A 14318-nucleotide genomic window follows, 5' to 3' on the forward strand; every position below is an offset into this window, starting at 1 on the left:
AAAGATAACATTTATTCAAGGGGAAAGTCAGACTGGGATGGGGAGTGATGGAGAGAGAGGGAAAGCAAGGGTTACTTGAAGTTAGAGAAGTCGATATCCATACCGCTGGATTGTAGCATTTCTTCATTTTATATGAGGTTACTCTTCCAAATCTTGAGCACGGGATGTTAGCACTTTGATATGGAATTGAGAAAGTGGTGCAATTTTGGAAATGTTATTTTTGTTGTCGTTGAGATGATAAAGTATAAATTGCCTTAATTTTTAATTAGGACTAAAAGATCCAATGGCATTATTGCTTGGTTCTTCTCTTTGCATCCTGATCAATATCTGTCCAATACAGACTAAATAACCATTTGTCTTCATTTTCGGTGAAATCTTGCTTTGCTTGCACATTGAATCTGCATGAAAACAGTACATAGTACAATATTCTACATTGGAGACCATTATTTTCACTGCTGAGTAATGTAATATATTTAACGTTAGTCGGTATCACTTTCAGAATTGCAAAATATGATCACCAGTTCTCCGTATGATTCTCCAATGTTTCGCTGAAGAAACTGGAAAAGGGTCTGTCTGCCTTTGTAGAGAAAGCCTCTGTAAGAAATGCTGCTTTGCAGAATTATTCTATAAATTATCCTATAAACAACATATGCCTATCCTTAAATATATCAGTTTAACAAACAGCCTATCCTTAAATATAAAAGTGTATATTTTGTTTGGACTTTGGACTTTGTGCAGTCCAGGCTCTTTTTATGTCTTAAACTTCTAATTATTTAAGAGGGTGTTAGATGTGTCCCTTGTGGCTGAAGGGATCAGGGGGTGTGGAGAGAAGGCAGGTACAGGATACTGAGTTGGATGATCAGCCATGATCATATTGAATGGCGGTGCAGGCTCGAAGGGCCGAATGGCCTACTTCTGCACCTATTTTCTATGTTTCTATGTTTCTATGTTTCTATGTATGTAAGGAAAAAAGCTCCCGAGACATAGTTTCAGAGATTTGGAGTGATGGAACTATGACATGTAGATGATATTCAAAAATCAGAATACTAAGAGAAATTGTGTGTGATCTGTGTTGAACACGTGTTCATGAAAGGACAGGCCGCTAACCAAGCATCTGGGGATTCCGTGCTAAAGTGCACAGAGATGCTATGTGTATTTTGGATATTTGTTTAATTGTTTTGATTCTCATGCACTTCTTAGTGGGGGGGATATAAGATACCCAATATTGGTTCATACAATAATAATTGTAGCGTGTGTCTGCCATCCTTGTGGTTGATGAGTTGTTTCAGCATGGAACTTGTTTGAAGGATCTATCAGTCTGTGTTGGAAAGGACACTCTCAAAGTGTGATAGAGTCACACAGTGTGGAAAGGAACCCTTTGCCCAACTTGGTCACACCGACCAATATGCCTCATCTACACTCTCAGAAATATAAACAGAAAACGCTTTGCAAACACCGAGCAAGATCAATACTAGCGCTGCAAGTCCTGACGTCACTTCCGACAAATGGTCTTTAACCAGTAATGTCAATGCCGTTTCTCGTTCTACAGATGCAGCTTGTTGGCGAGTGTTTCTGTGGGTGTATTCTTGCTTGTCAAGGAAAAAATCCCGCTTTTGTCATTTAAAGTAATTTTTTTGTGAATAAATACAAAATGCTGGAAATACTCAGCTAATCAGGCAGCATCAGTGGTAAGAAGAACAGTCAAACTATGAGCTTTTGACCTGAAAGATTAATTCTGTTTCTCTTTCTACAGATGCTGCTGGCCGGCTGAGGTTTTCTGGTATGTTTTGCTTTTATTTTACACTTTTGGCCTCTACAGTTTATTGATTAAAAAAAACCTCTATATGATCGTCCTTCTTGGTAATTTATATTGTAGCTCTCCTCCACTGACTTAAGGGCCTGTCCCACTTGCGCGCCATTTACGCAACATAATTTATGGTGCGCGCATGGTGCGTGGTGACGTAGGCAGTGATTTTAGGATTCACAAAATCTTTGCTCGCCACCTGCAAATGACGCCAAAGTGGGACAGGCCCTTAAATGAATAAAGGAGAGAAAGTCATAGAGTGTGCAGAAGGACTTATCTTCTCATCTGGAATTATTGGTGTTCCAGGATGATTAAAGCTAAACTTCCTCTTCATGAAATTCTTACTTTGACCACATAGAGAGTTGGAAGCTCAGAGGAGAGTCTGATTAAACCTCTACGATATAGAGAAAAAAGTTTGAGAGCTTGATAACTTGAGATAGGTCAGGCATGAGCAGAGCGCTGCACTCCACTTCCCTTCCCATCCTTCTCAAATGACGCTGTTGAATGATAGGAACCAAGATAATGCATTTTAAAACGACGATGGGGAAGTGGAATTGACTTATTTTATTCATTGAAAAATGTGAAATTGTACTTCTTTGAAATCTTTATATAAAAAAATTGCAAAACATCTGAGATATTGAAAACCTTGTATCCCAACATGTAACTCTTGTGTATTTCCCTGCATTGAAAGATGCATTCAATGCCATGCAGCATTTCTTAAAACAGCAAAGGACAAAGAGAACACTGCCTGTTATGACATTGCTCAGGCAGCATTCTTGCTGCATTGTAAAGCAGCGGATACAGTGGTCATTCGCTCACATCTAATATTCTGGACATAATTTTGTAGCTTCTTCATCACTAGAACATGTGATTTAATGGAGATACAAAGAACTGCAGATGCTGGTTTCCAAAAATAGACACAAAGAGCTGGAATAACTCAGTAGGTCAGGCAGCATCTCTGGAGAACATGGAATAGTGACATTTTGATTTTTTTGGACCTTTCTTCAGGCAGATTGATATTGCTATAGTGCTACTGGTGCAGAGTGAGATTCTTGAAGGATATACAGGAGGTAATCATGCTACTGGTTGAAGTACAGTTTGGTATCATACAAAGTCTATTGTCATATGTCCCAAACAGAACAATTAAATTCTTAGTTGCTGCAGCACAACCGAATATATAAAAATACTGATCTGCCAACAATATACTAAATGAAAAAAAGTTCAGTATATATAAAAACAAACATTATTAGTGCAAAAAGACAAATCCAGTGCCCCACCAAGTCTTATTTGATGGTTGTAGTGTTTACTAGCCTGATGGCTACAGGGAAGAAGCTGTACCCGAACCTGGAAGTTACCATTATCAGGTTCCTATATCTTCTTCCCGATGGTAGGAGTTAAAGCAGTACAAAGTAACAAAGTTTGAACCCTGGCACCACAAGGATAATATTTCTGTATGAAATCAACGTCGAACTTTTACATGATGAGTTGATTGGGAGTAGTTTAGTTTAGAGATACAGAACGGAAATAGGCCCTTCGGCCTATCGAGTTGGGGCCGACCAACGATCCCCGCACATTAACGATCCTATACACACCAGGGACAATTTTACACTTACACTAAGCCAATTAACCTACATACCTGTACGTCTTTGGAGAGTGGAGGAAACCGAAGATCTCGGAGAAAACCCACACAGGTCACGGGGAGAAGTACAAACTCCGTACAGACAGCACTCGTAGGATCGAACCCGGGTCTCCGGCACTGCAAGCGCTGTAAGGCAGCAACTCTACCACTGTGCTGCCTAGAGTAGTAGGCACAGATATGACTGTACACATTAAATCAATGTAAGACATGAGTCTACTGAGACCTGGGTTTGGTCTGCCTACCACAATGGATCACGACAAGTAAGATGTGATCTTAACCATGCCAAAGCCTGTGTAAGTCTCTTTACTTGGGGCTCCCTATTGAAAAGTGTTTTGTCCTGTTTTCTGTAACTTATTCAAAGTCGTGCAGTTTGTTTGCACTGACTGTTTATTCCTGATCGAGACCAGTTCGCACAAGGATACGGCATCTATTGTCCATGACCTTGTGCATGTGCAAATATGCACCAGAGTAGAGAGAGGCACTGGGAATCAGATTTCACAAAGGTAATCAGTGTATGTCAGACCAAGATGAATCTACGGTTGTCAGCTGTCAGGCAGCACAAGATTACTGATTTTCAGAGGCTTGTGTTGTATATCAGCATTAAAAAATGAAGGAAAGGATGTAACAGCTATATTCTGTGGATGGGAATTATCAGAGAAATCCATGGTTTGCTTCTGGTTTGCATCAGCTGCCATCATTTCTATTTGCAGAAGGAGAGGAGAGAGTTGAGAAACCCATTGAAACCAGTGCTTCTGTGGAGGAAAGACAAAGAAGGGTGGAAAGCGAGGTGGCAGTGGAGGAGAGGGTGAAGAAGGGAAATAATGTAGGAGAGGAAGGGTGGAAGCAGGAAGTAGTACTTTCTGGGGAGAGATACGAGTTAGTTGTATCACCATGTGACAGGCAATGAGGATATTGTCCACATGAGTCTACTATTGCTGGTATTTTTAGTCAGAGCTTTCATAACTCATTGTTTACTTTTGAGGTACAGTGTGGAAACAGGCCCTTCGGCCCACCGAGTCTGTGCCGACCAACCCTCCCCACACACTAACATTATCCTGCACACACTTGGGACAATTTACAATGTTACCAAGCCAATTAACTTACAAACCTGTATGTCTTGGGATTGTGGGAAGATACGGATCTCCCAGCGAAAACCCACGCAGGTCACGGGAAGAACATGCAAACTCCACATAAACAGCACCCATAGTCAAGATCGCAGCTGGATCTCTGGCACTGTAAGGCAGCAACTCTACTGCTGTGCTGCCTAGTGTCACTCCCACTACATACTCCTTGTCACCAATGGACCAACCTCAGTCAGAAGGAAACTTAAAAATGAAACATTCAGATTATTAGTCTTAGACAAAAACTCTGATTCGAATTTTAGAGGCCCTTGGAACATGAAGGTTTGAACGGCATCTAAATGGTTCCACTTTGACACCATGCATCACAAGATTAACATAGAAACATAGAAAATAGGTGCAGGAGGAGGCCATTCGGCCCTTCGAGCCAGCACCGCCATTCATTGTGATCATGGCTGATCGTCCCCTATCAATAACCCGTGCCTGCCTTCTCCTCATATCCCTTGACTCCACCAGCTCCTCAAGCTCTATCTAACTCGCTCTTAAATCCATCCAGTGACTTGGCCTCCACTGCCCTCTGTGGCAGGGAATTCCATAAATTCACAGTTCTCTGGGTGAAAACGTTTTTTCTCACCTCAGTCTTAAATGACCTCCCCTTTATTCTAAGACTGCGGCCCTGGTTCTGGACTCGCCCAACATCGGGAACATTTTTCCAGCATCTAGCTTGTCCAGTCCTTTTATAATTTCATATGTTTCTATAAGATATCCCCTCATCCTTCTAAACTCCAGTGAATACAAGCCTAGTCTTTTCATAGATGTGGCTTGAAAACATAGACGTGCCTTGAAAGTCTCAATAACATCCCTCTGAACAACTGCTGCTGTCCAGGACTGCTTATGGATATGTTAGTGTTACAATTTTAGTTTTGCTACTGCTACTCTGAAATCTTCCTCTCGATTAAAATCAAGACCAAATCTCAGAGAGCAGTCAATTTGTGGAACAGTTCCCCTCAGGAGTTGTGCCAGGAGTTAGTATTGATTCATTTGAACTGAATTAATTAAATTTAGAAAATAATGTTACAGGATCCAGAATGAATAAAGAGAGGCCTGCATTTTAAGGCCTCTTGTGACATAATGATGTCCCTTTACAACTGGTGTAGACAGATTGGAAATGTAGGAAATATGCTACGCCACAGAAGACAGATTTTATTCTTTTGGATAAATATTGACTGGGACACCATCTACAAAATTATGCCATGTATTTGATTCTAACTTGAATTAAGGGGAGGCCTCAATTTAATTTGTCATTTGAAAATTGGCATCTGTAATTTATATGCGATTTGGACCAGGAGGGTATCAATAACCAGCCACAGCTTAGTGAATGAGTTGTGAATGTAGTGCACAGATGATGGTAGAAGGTAATTATAGTCATACAGCGTGGAAACAGGCCCTTCAGCCCAACTTGCCCATGCTGACAATTATGCTCCATCTGCACTATTCCCACCTGCCTGTATTTGGCCCCTATCCCTCTAAACCTATCCTCTCCATGTACCTGTCAAATGTTTCTTAAATATTCTAATAGTACCTGCCATTATTACCTCCTCCTGCAGCTTATTCCATACACCCACCACCTTTGTGTAAAAAAGTTACTCCAAGTTCCTATTAAATAGTTCCCCCCTCCCCTTATACCTATGTCCTCCAGTTCTCGAATCCCCATACTCTGGGCCAGGGACTCTGTGTGTTTATCCGATCTAATCCTTTCATGATTTTATACACCTCAATAAGATCACCCCTCATTCTCCTGCACTGTAAGGAATAGCCTGCTCAACCTCTCCCTATAGCTCAGGCTCGCTATTCCTGGCAACATCCTCATAAATCTTCTCTGCACCTTTACCAGCTTGGCACCATTTTTCCTATAACATGTTGACCAAAACTGAACAAAGTTTTCGAACTCCAAATATGTTTTCATATTAAGTCTGTGTTGGGGATCGAGGTTGATGGTAATGATCACTTAACATTTCTTCTGCGATAGCACTTTCCCACAAAGATTGTAAGAGGGAAAACTGGAGGGACTTTGGCCCTATTTTGGCTAGCATTATTTGTCCTTATTTGTCCCAGCCAAACGCCCCATACTGAAGGAAATATGTGGACACTAATTATTGTGGAAGGGAACAGCTTTCGTTTTGGTCATTAGAAATTTAGAATTTATCAAGCAAAAAAGGCAACTTACTCCCATATACTACCTACTCTGACAAAATATATTTGAAAAGCCTGCTAATGTGATATTAAAAGAATATGGAGAGTCTCACTAAATAGATGCAAAGTATTGACTTTTGACTGCAGTACTGTATTCAGCAGAATATGAGAGCTTTTACTATTAAGTATCCTTTGATGTTTTGAAAAGGTATATAGAGAATACATTAGCATGAGAATTGCATCTGATTCTCTTCATATCAATCTCATATTTAAGTGCAAATGATACCATTCCAGGATTTTAAATCCATTCTCATGAAACTGGAACATAATGTGCAACTGACACCTGAGACCCTTATGGGTAACTGGAATCTAGTATTTATCTGGTATTTATTTTAACAATAATGCTTAGTACAGAGTTTTCTTTGAACTTATTTATAAGGTCCAATTCAGGATGTTCTGATGCAGGATTTTATTCCAAAATGTCAACATTAGCTTTGCCTCCAAAGATACTGAGTTCTTCCAGCAGTTTTTTGGTCCAGATTATAGCATTTTCAGTGTCTTGTGCCTTTCAACAACTTTACATTGCTTCACATCTTCATTCCGTGTCGCTTCTTAATGGTCCTCTAAATGTTTAATCCTGCATGTTAAAGAGTTTTGTTTGAATTTTCTTCTTTGCCAGCTGGCACGCGGGGAAACCTCACAGCATTCAGTCTAAAAAGATCTAAAATATGTCCTTTTTAGCTGTTGTCTTTACCCTGACAATATAATCGGCAATTATTTCTTCCATTCCCTGGTTGCATGTGACAAGCTTTGTAAGTTTGAAAAGTCGCTGAAGCCATCACGTTTAAATGTCTTTTTAGAACCTTTACAATGTCCTTGGACGAATCCTCATCCATGGCTTGGTTTAGTTTAATTTAAGTTAATTTAGTTTAGCTCATTATTGTCACGTGTACGGAGGTCCAGTGAAAAGCTTTTGTTTGTGTACTGTCCAGTCTGAGAAAAGAATATATATGTAAATACATTTAAGCCATCTACAGTGCACAGGTAAAATATAAAGGGGACATCATTCAGTGCAAGATATAACATTGATTAAGTCTAATTAAAGATATTCCAATGAGGACCACAGTCCAACTGATGAGAAGGTTATTCACTTGCATGATAAAAGCTGGGAAGAAACTCTTCCTGAATCTGGAAGTATACATTTTCAAACTCTGTACCTCTGTGGAGAGGGGAGAAGGAGTAGTAACCTGGATGGGACTGGCCCTTAATTATGCTGATGACCTTGCCGAGGCAGTGTGAAGTGTAGATGCAATCAATGGAAGGGAGGTGTGTTGGAAGGAACTTCAGAGTGTCGAAGAACTGAAATTTCTAATCCTAGCGATGCCCAAAATTGAGCAACAGTCAGGATTGTCTCTCCCTCGTGCTCATTTTGATTAATTGGTGATCAGCAACAATATTCCATCTATGAATTGGCTATGAACCTCACCGTTCTCTCTACAGTCATGAGATTTAAAGTAGCAATTTAGGAGCACTACTGTCTTCCTAGAAAGATTTCAGGCAACTCAATTCCTAATGAATTGAGTTCTAACTGAAACTCTTTTGGCTTCATTGAAATCATTATTGCTCCCCAACCATGTGTCACCACATCTGCTGCAGTGTGAGGTTTCCCAGGTGACTATAACTTGGGCTATTTATAATTCTTAATATACTTTTGAAATGTTATACTGATGTCGGATGCTATCCTGATCAGTGATGTAATCTCAACATTAATAATGAATCATTATTCACCAGCCATTTAATCAGAATCCTGGCCCCCCTTCAAGGAAGCAGGTGACACTGTCCAATTTAGTCAGAATGGAGAGGGATAAATCAATGTCTTTAACATTATTCGTATTTTTCTATCACACATCTGATAATCATCTGGTTCGTGAATACAATTTAATAATGAGCTACATTTTATACCTCACTTCCATGCTGTTTTTAAAAAAAATCCCAATATTAACACTGCTCTTCCAATTGATGAAAGCGACCATTGATAACAGCTCCATAGCACGAGTGGCCAGGTATAGCTTTTCTCCAGGTGCTCTGGTTTCCTTCAACATCCCAGGTTGCTATTAACTTGGCGGGTTGGCAGGTTGCTATTAACTTGCCCCTAATGTAGATGAGTGGCAGAATTCGGGAATATGTGGGGAGATAAAAGTTAATGGGAAAAATAATGGGTCAATGAGATAATTCTGTGGGCTGACCTAGGCTACTGGCATTTTTCTACCAGTGATGGAGCGATGCAACGGGGAAAATAGCCCTTTGACTCACCAAGTCCGCACAAACCATCAACATCCATGGGCCCTCATCCTACAGTAATCTAACATTCTGCCATCAACTCCTCCTGGATTTCACCGCTCAGTTACACAATAGAGGCAAATACAGTACCAAGGCACACATCTATTGGATATGGGAGGAAACTTGAAAACCTGCAGGATGTCCCCAGTCACAGTGAAAACATACAAATTCCACAGACTGTACCCACATCGTGACTGAACCCTAAGGGTGAATCTTAATCCTAATTCTTATGGTGGTGTGAGACAGTGATTGCATGAAACCAATGTTGTAAGAAGACATGGAAATATGGTGAAAGTATATGTAGCTGCTGAAGATATGATCAAAGACTTGTATAAAGCTCCTTTTCAATCATGTGCAAACTTCAGATTATACAGGATGGGAGCTAAAATCCTGCCTTCCTATCCATAAAGTATCGTACATTAGTTACGCCAAGAACATGGGATAGACGTCCAATATTTGAGGCTGCTGAGGAAAGTTACATTGTGAAGCCTTGGAGCAATGGAGTGCCTATTTCACATTTCCTTGATATTTTCAGACATTGTTTTTGATTCAAAAGTTGTGCAGTGCAATTGGCAACTCTATTTTCAAGGTAGACATAGCAGAAACATAGAAAACATAGAAACATAGAAATTAGGTGCAGGAGTAGGCCATTCGGCCCTTCGAGCCTGCACCGCCATTCAATATGATCATGGCTGATCATCCAACTCAGTATCCCGTACCTGCCTTCTCTCCATACCCTCTGATCCCCTTGGCCACAAGGGCCACATCTAACTCCCTCAGCAGCCTGAAGAAGGGTCTCGACCCGAAACAGAGATGCTGCGTCATTTCAGCTATGAATGGCAATAATGAACAGAATGAGTAACTAACTACACAGTCGAGTTGGACAAAGTTGTATAAGGTGTTGAGAAGGAGATCATTCATTATCTGGTTTAAGTTTTTAGCTCATCACAGTATTGGTAGAAAATGTCGTACATGCGGTAATATTTCAAAATAATATTCTTTACAGGGCAGTATGCTTCAAATTTATGCAGTAGAATGTGCTTTCAGATGCAACATTTAGCACAACAGTGCATGTTTTTGAAAACTAGAGATGCCAAATTGACTCCTTGTGCAGAACAAAGATATAGTGGCTAATTGCCAGGGAGCATGAGCAAGAAGTGCAGGTGAGGAGGAGAGGGAAAGGTTAGAACAGAGAAAAGCTGCCACGTGTTAGTGAGGGTAACCATATGAAGATAGGACAGATGATTGCATGGCTGAGGAGTTGGTGCAGGGGACTGGAATTCAGATTTTTGGACCATTGAGATCTCATCTGGGGCAATGGTGACCTGTACAAGAGGGATGGGTTGCACCTGAACAGGAAGGGCACAATCTGTGGAATTCATTGCCACAGTTGGCAGTGGTGGCTGTGCAACCTGTTCTAGATCAGCAATGGTGTGAAATGTTATGGGGAGAAGGCAGGTGAATGGGGTTGAGAGGGAAAGATAGATTGGCCATGATTGATGGGCTGAATGGCCTAATTCCAAACCTATGGCTTATGAACTTATGAATCAGATGCCGCTATGAAGTCCAGTGATCTTGCTGCTTCATTTTCTTGTTCCATCAATGCCTGGCCAAATGCAATCTGTTGGAGATACGTTTTTGTATATGGTTGTGGTTTGGTGGACAATTTATAGTGAACAAGATGAAGCACGGTGAGGGTAGAAAGTGATGTTTATTTTGCTGTCAGTATGGATGTGGGGAAGGTGGGGTGTGAAAGGATGCATAGGTTTGAGGATGATGTAATTGTCTGTCATTTAGCCCTTTGACTGACCACAGTCTCAGAACCAGTTGCTCCACTTTGGGTGAGCATTGTCTCTGTGATACCTATCTCGACACGCCTCCTGCAGCCCTCCCTATCCCCTATTGTTCCACAACCAAGGAGTTCGTCAATGGGTTTTGCACAACAATGTGTTTGGGCAACGTGGCTTTCAAAGTTGAACAACTGGTATGTGAAATGGATGTGGTGTTGGTGAGGTCTTATCATTTTCAGCTTTTAAATGAATCAATTTATGGTGAATAGACAGACACAAACAGCTGGAGTAACTCAGCGGGTCAGGCAGCATCTCTGGAGAAAAGGAATAGGTGACATTTCGGGTCAAGCCTTCTTCTTCAGAAGGGTTCCGATCCAAAACATCACCTATTTATTTTATCCAGGGATGCTGCCTGATCCGCTGAGTTACCCCCAGCTTTTTGTGTCTATTGTTGGCTTAAACCAGCATCTGCAGGTTCTTCCTAACCATGGGTATGATTGCTGATTGGTGGAGTTTGCCATTGGTGAGAGGCGGGTGTGTGGTGCACTGCACTGTCTGTGGAATGTTTGAAGTTGCAGTCAGCGCTTCTGACCCTTCATGTGAATTCATTGAACTCCATGTGGCTCTGCATCCTCATTCCTGAGATCTACTTCCTGGCTCCCACTACTTGTTTTCCAGAGGGCCGTTTTTTTTTCAATTGGAGCAACTGATGGCCACTCTCTCCCATTCTCTTCCATGCAGTGCAGTTGGTTAAAGAATCACTGCCAAATTGACTGGGGCACCTGATAAATATTTGAAAACTAGAGAGCAGCTGACTATTGTTGTTTGAGATGTGGGCAGAAGCTTTGCTTTGACACCCATCAAAGGAAGCTGTGTTCTCGAGAGACCCTTTTGACTTGCATTACCCACTAAGAATCAATTTGCAATTTATAAAACAGAGGCCAATAAACCAATATAATTAGAAAGCTGTTTAAAGAAACCAAGGGATGCGAATTTGCTTTCAGAGTTGCAGTTCACGTTGAAACCAAATTAAATAAAACAAAACTTGCTGTCAGCACACGGAATTGAAAATGTCCATAGCCGCTTTTGAATCAGTCAATATTGACAGACACCTAGCTCTACACTTGGAAGACTTGTAGAAAAAAAGTTGGGTCTGCCCAGCGAAAAGACTTTTTATTATTCTCGGTAGTTGAACAATACTGCAGAAATAATTCTTCAATGTCCTGATTTTCTCTATCTCATTAACATGTATTGTGGGTTGGAGGGTGTCTTGACAAGAACATGGACAGGTGAGTCCAAACAAAAGAGTCAGTGAAGGGAGTGATCATCAAACGACATATTTACCTGTAAGAAAGTTAATGCCTTGTACTCCTCAAAAATGGAAGGGAGAAACCACAGTCCCCTTTGATTACCGTTGATTTACGCTCTAACTCTTTTGGACGAGTGTGAGAGATTTGCACCAAATGCATCTCAAATGCATTAAAAGAATTCTGTATTAGCGATGTCAAGGCAAACTATGCAAGGGCCCAAATCCCGGTCAAACTTTCAGAAGAATGCAATGTATGATGTTATATTTGAAACAGTTCCTCTGTATTGTGCAGAAAAATGTTTTGGTGCACAAAAGATTTGTTAACTCAATATGTCTTCAGGTTTGTCTGAATGTGGTCCAGATCATTTGAAGATGTAAGTCTTTTTATTCTGTATAAGGTGCAGCCAATTTAGGTACAAATGGCATTCTGTTTCATTTCTGTTATTCATTCAAGGGATATGATCATGCCTAAAAGTCGAGCATCTAAAGCTGGTGATAAGACAGTGGTGAGCTGACTTCTAGAACTACTACATGCAATCCGCATGTTGGGGCAGTAATCCTATCTTCTTGTAGACTATGGATTTTCCGAATTCTGATCCAACAAAAAATAATTAGTGTCATATTTTCAAAGTCAGGGTGGGATGTCTCACACATCCATGCAAGTTGAAAGTGTTCTGTCACATCCCTGTTTGTGCTTTGTATATGGTTTATAGGCTTAAGAGTTAGGAATTATTACTCTGCATAGGATGCCCATTTTTTATTTGCTGTTGTAGCTACAGTATAGTAATGGAGTCCTCTAGCACGGAAATGTGCAGAACATACAGCCCCATCTAAGTTGGTCCCTTCTTCTCACATTTGACCCATCTCCCTCTAAACCTTTCTTATCCATGCATCTGTCCAAGTGTATTTTAAACACTGTCATAGTACCTGCCTCAACTATCTCTTCTGGCAGCTTGTACTATATACCCACCACCCTTTGAATATAAACGTTGCACTCGGGTTCCAATTACATCTTTCCCCTCTCACCTTAACCCTTTGTCCTCGAGTTGTTGATTTGTCTACCCTGGGTAAAATACATTGTACATTCATCCTATCTAGTCCCCTCATGATTTTATACACCTCTACAAGATTCTCCCCTCAGCCTCCTGCACTTCAATGATTAAAGTCCTAGCCTGCCCAACCTCTCCCTATAGCCCAGTCCTTCAGGTCCTAGCAACATCCTCATAAAACTGCTCTGCATCCTTTTCATCTTAATTACATCCTTCCTATAGTGGAATGTCCAAAACTGAATACAGTACTACAATTGTGGCCTCACCAATGACTTGTAAAACTGTAACATAACATCCCAACTTATTTTCTCAATACCCTGACTGATGAAAGCCAATTTACCTAAAGCCATTTTTATCACCCTATCTATATGTGACACTGCTTTCAGGTAACTGTGTACCTGCACTCCTGGATCCCTCTGCTCTACAATACTCCCTATGGCCCTACCACTCACTGTGAAGGTCGCACCCTGATTTGGTAGTGTCCCAGTGTTTGGTACAATTGGCTATCTGGTTAATGGGAGCTATCCAACTCTCTCACTCCACTCTCATTTCCCATCTTATTGATAATAGGAGATTTTATAGTGATAATACCTTTGAATTCGAGGGCTCATGAGATAGTGATCGGGATTATAGTTGAACTCTCTCCAGCTGCAGATGGAAATTGCCTTAAGCTACTTGCGACCTGAATATTGTCCTAATTCCTAGTGCATTCACATGCATTTTGCTTCTTTATCAAAGAAGTAACAATGCAACTGAACATAAAACAATCCTTAGCATAATTCAGCATAATCAGAACCAAGCTTCACCATCACAAATTGCTGTATGTTTGGAAACTCGTAACTCACCCGCTCAACTAGTGGAAAACCTTGACTCCACCATTGCTGACCGAAATGAGATTGGCTAATTTAGCACTGCCTGAAGATTGGAAATAAAACTTGGGAATATTCTGGGCTACATAACCCAGCTGATCGTTAAAATGGACTAACGGACTACTGAGTGCAGGGCATGAGAGGAATCAGATGAAAATGTATGAGTCAAGAAAAAATTGTCATATTTCCTTATTGGAAACTGAACATTGGTTAAAGTGAATTTATTATTACTTTAGCACATTTTAA

At 40.7% G+C, this 14318-nt stretch overlaps 1 protein-coding gene across 1 annotated transcript in view; it reads left to right on the forward strand.

Moving 5' to 3' along the window:
- LOC129709671 (disks large-associated protein 2-like) overlaps positions 1-14318 on the forward strand; it is a 562214-nt gene that overhangs the window by 199465 nt on the left and 348431 nt on the right. The window contains exon 3 of the mRNA XM_055656173.1: positions 1754-1780. The gene's annotated coding sequence lies outside the window, so the exon portion shown is untranslated. The remainder of the gene's footprint in view (positions 1-1753; positions 1781-14318) is intronic.

Source organism: Leucoraja erinacea, chromosome 26, assembly GCF_028641065.1.
Source record: "Leucoraja erinacea ecotype New England chromosome 26, Leri_hhj_1, whole genome shotgun sequence".
Taxonomy (NCBI): Eukaryota; Metazoa; Chordata; class Chondrichthyes; order Rajiformes; family Rajidae; genus Leucoraja; species Leucoraja erinaceus.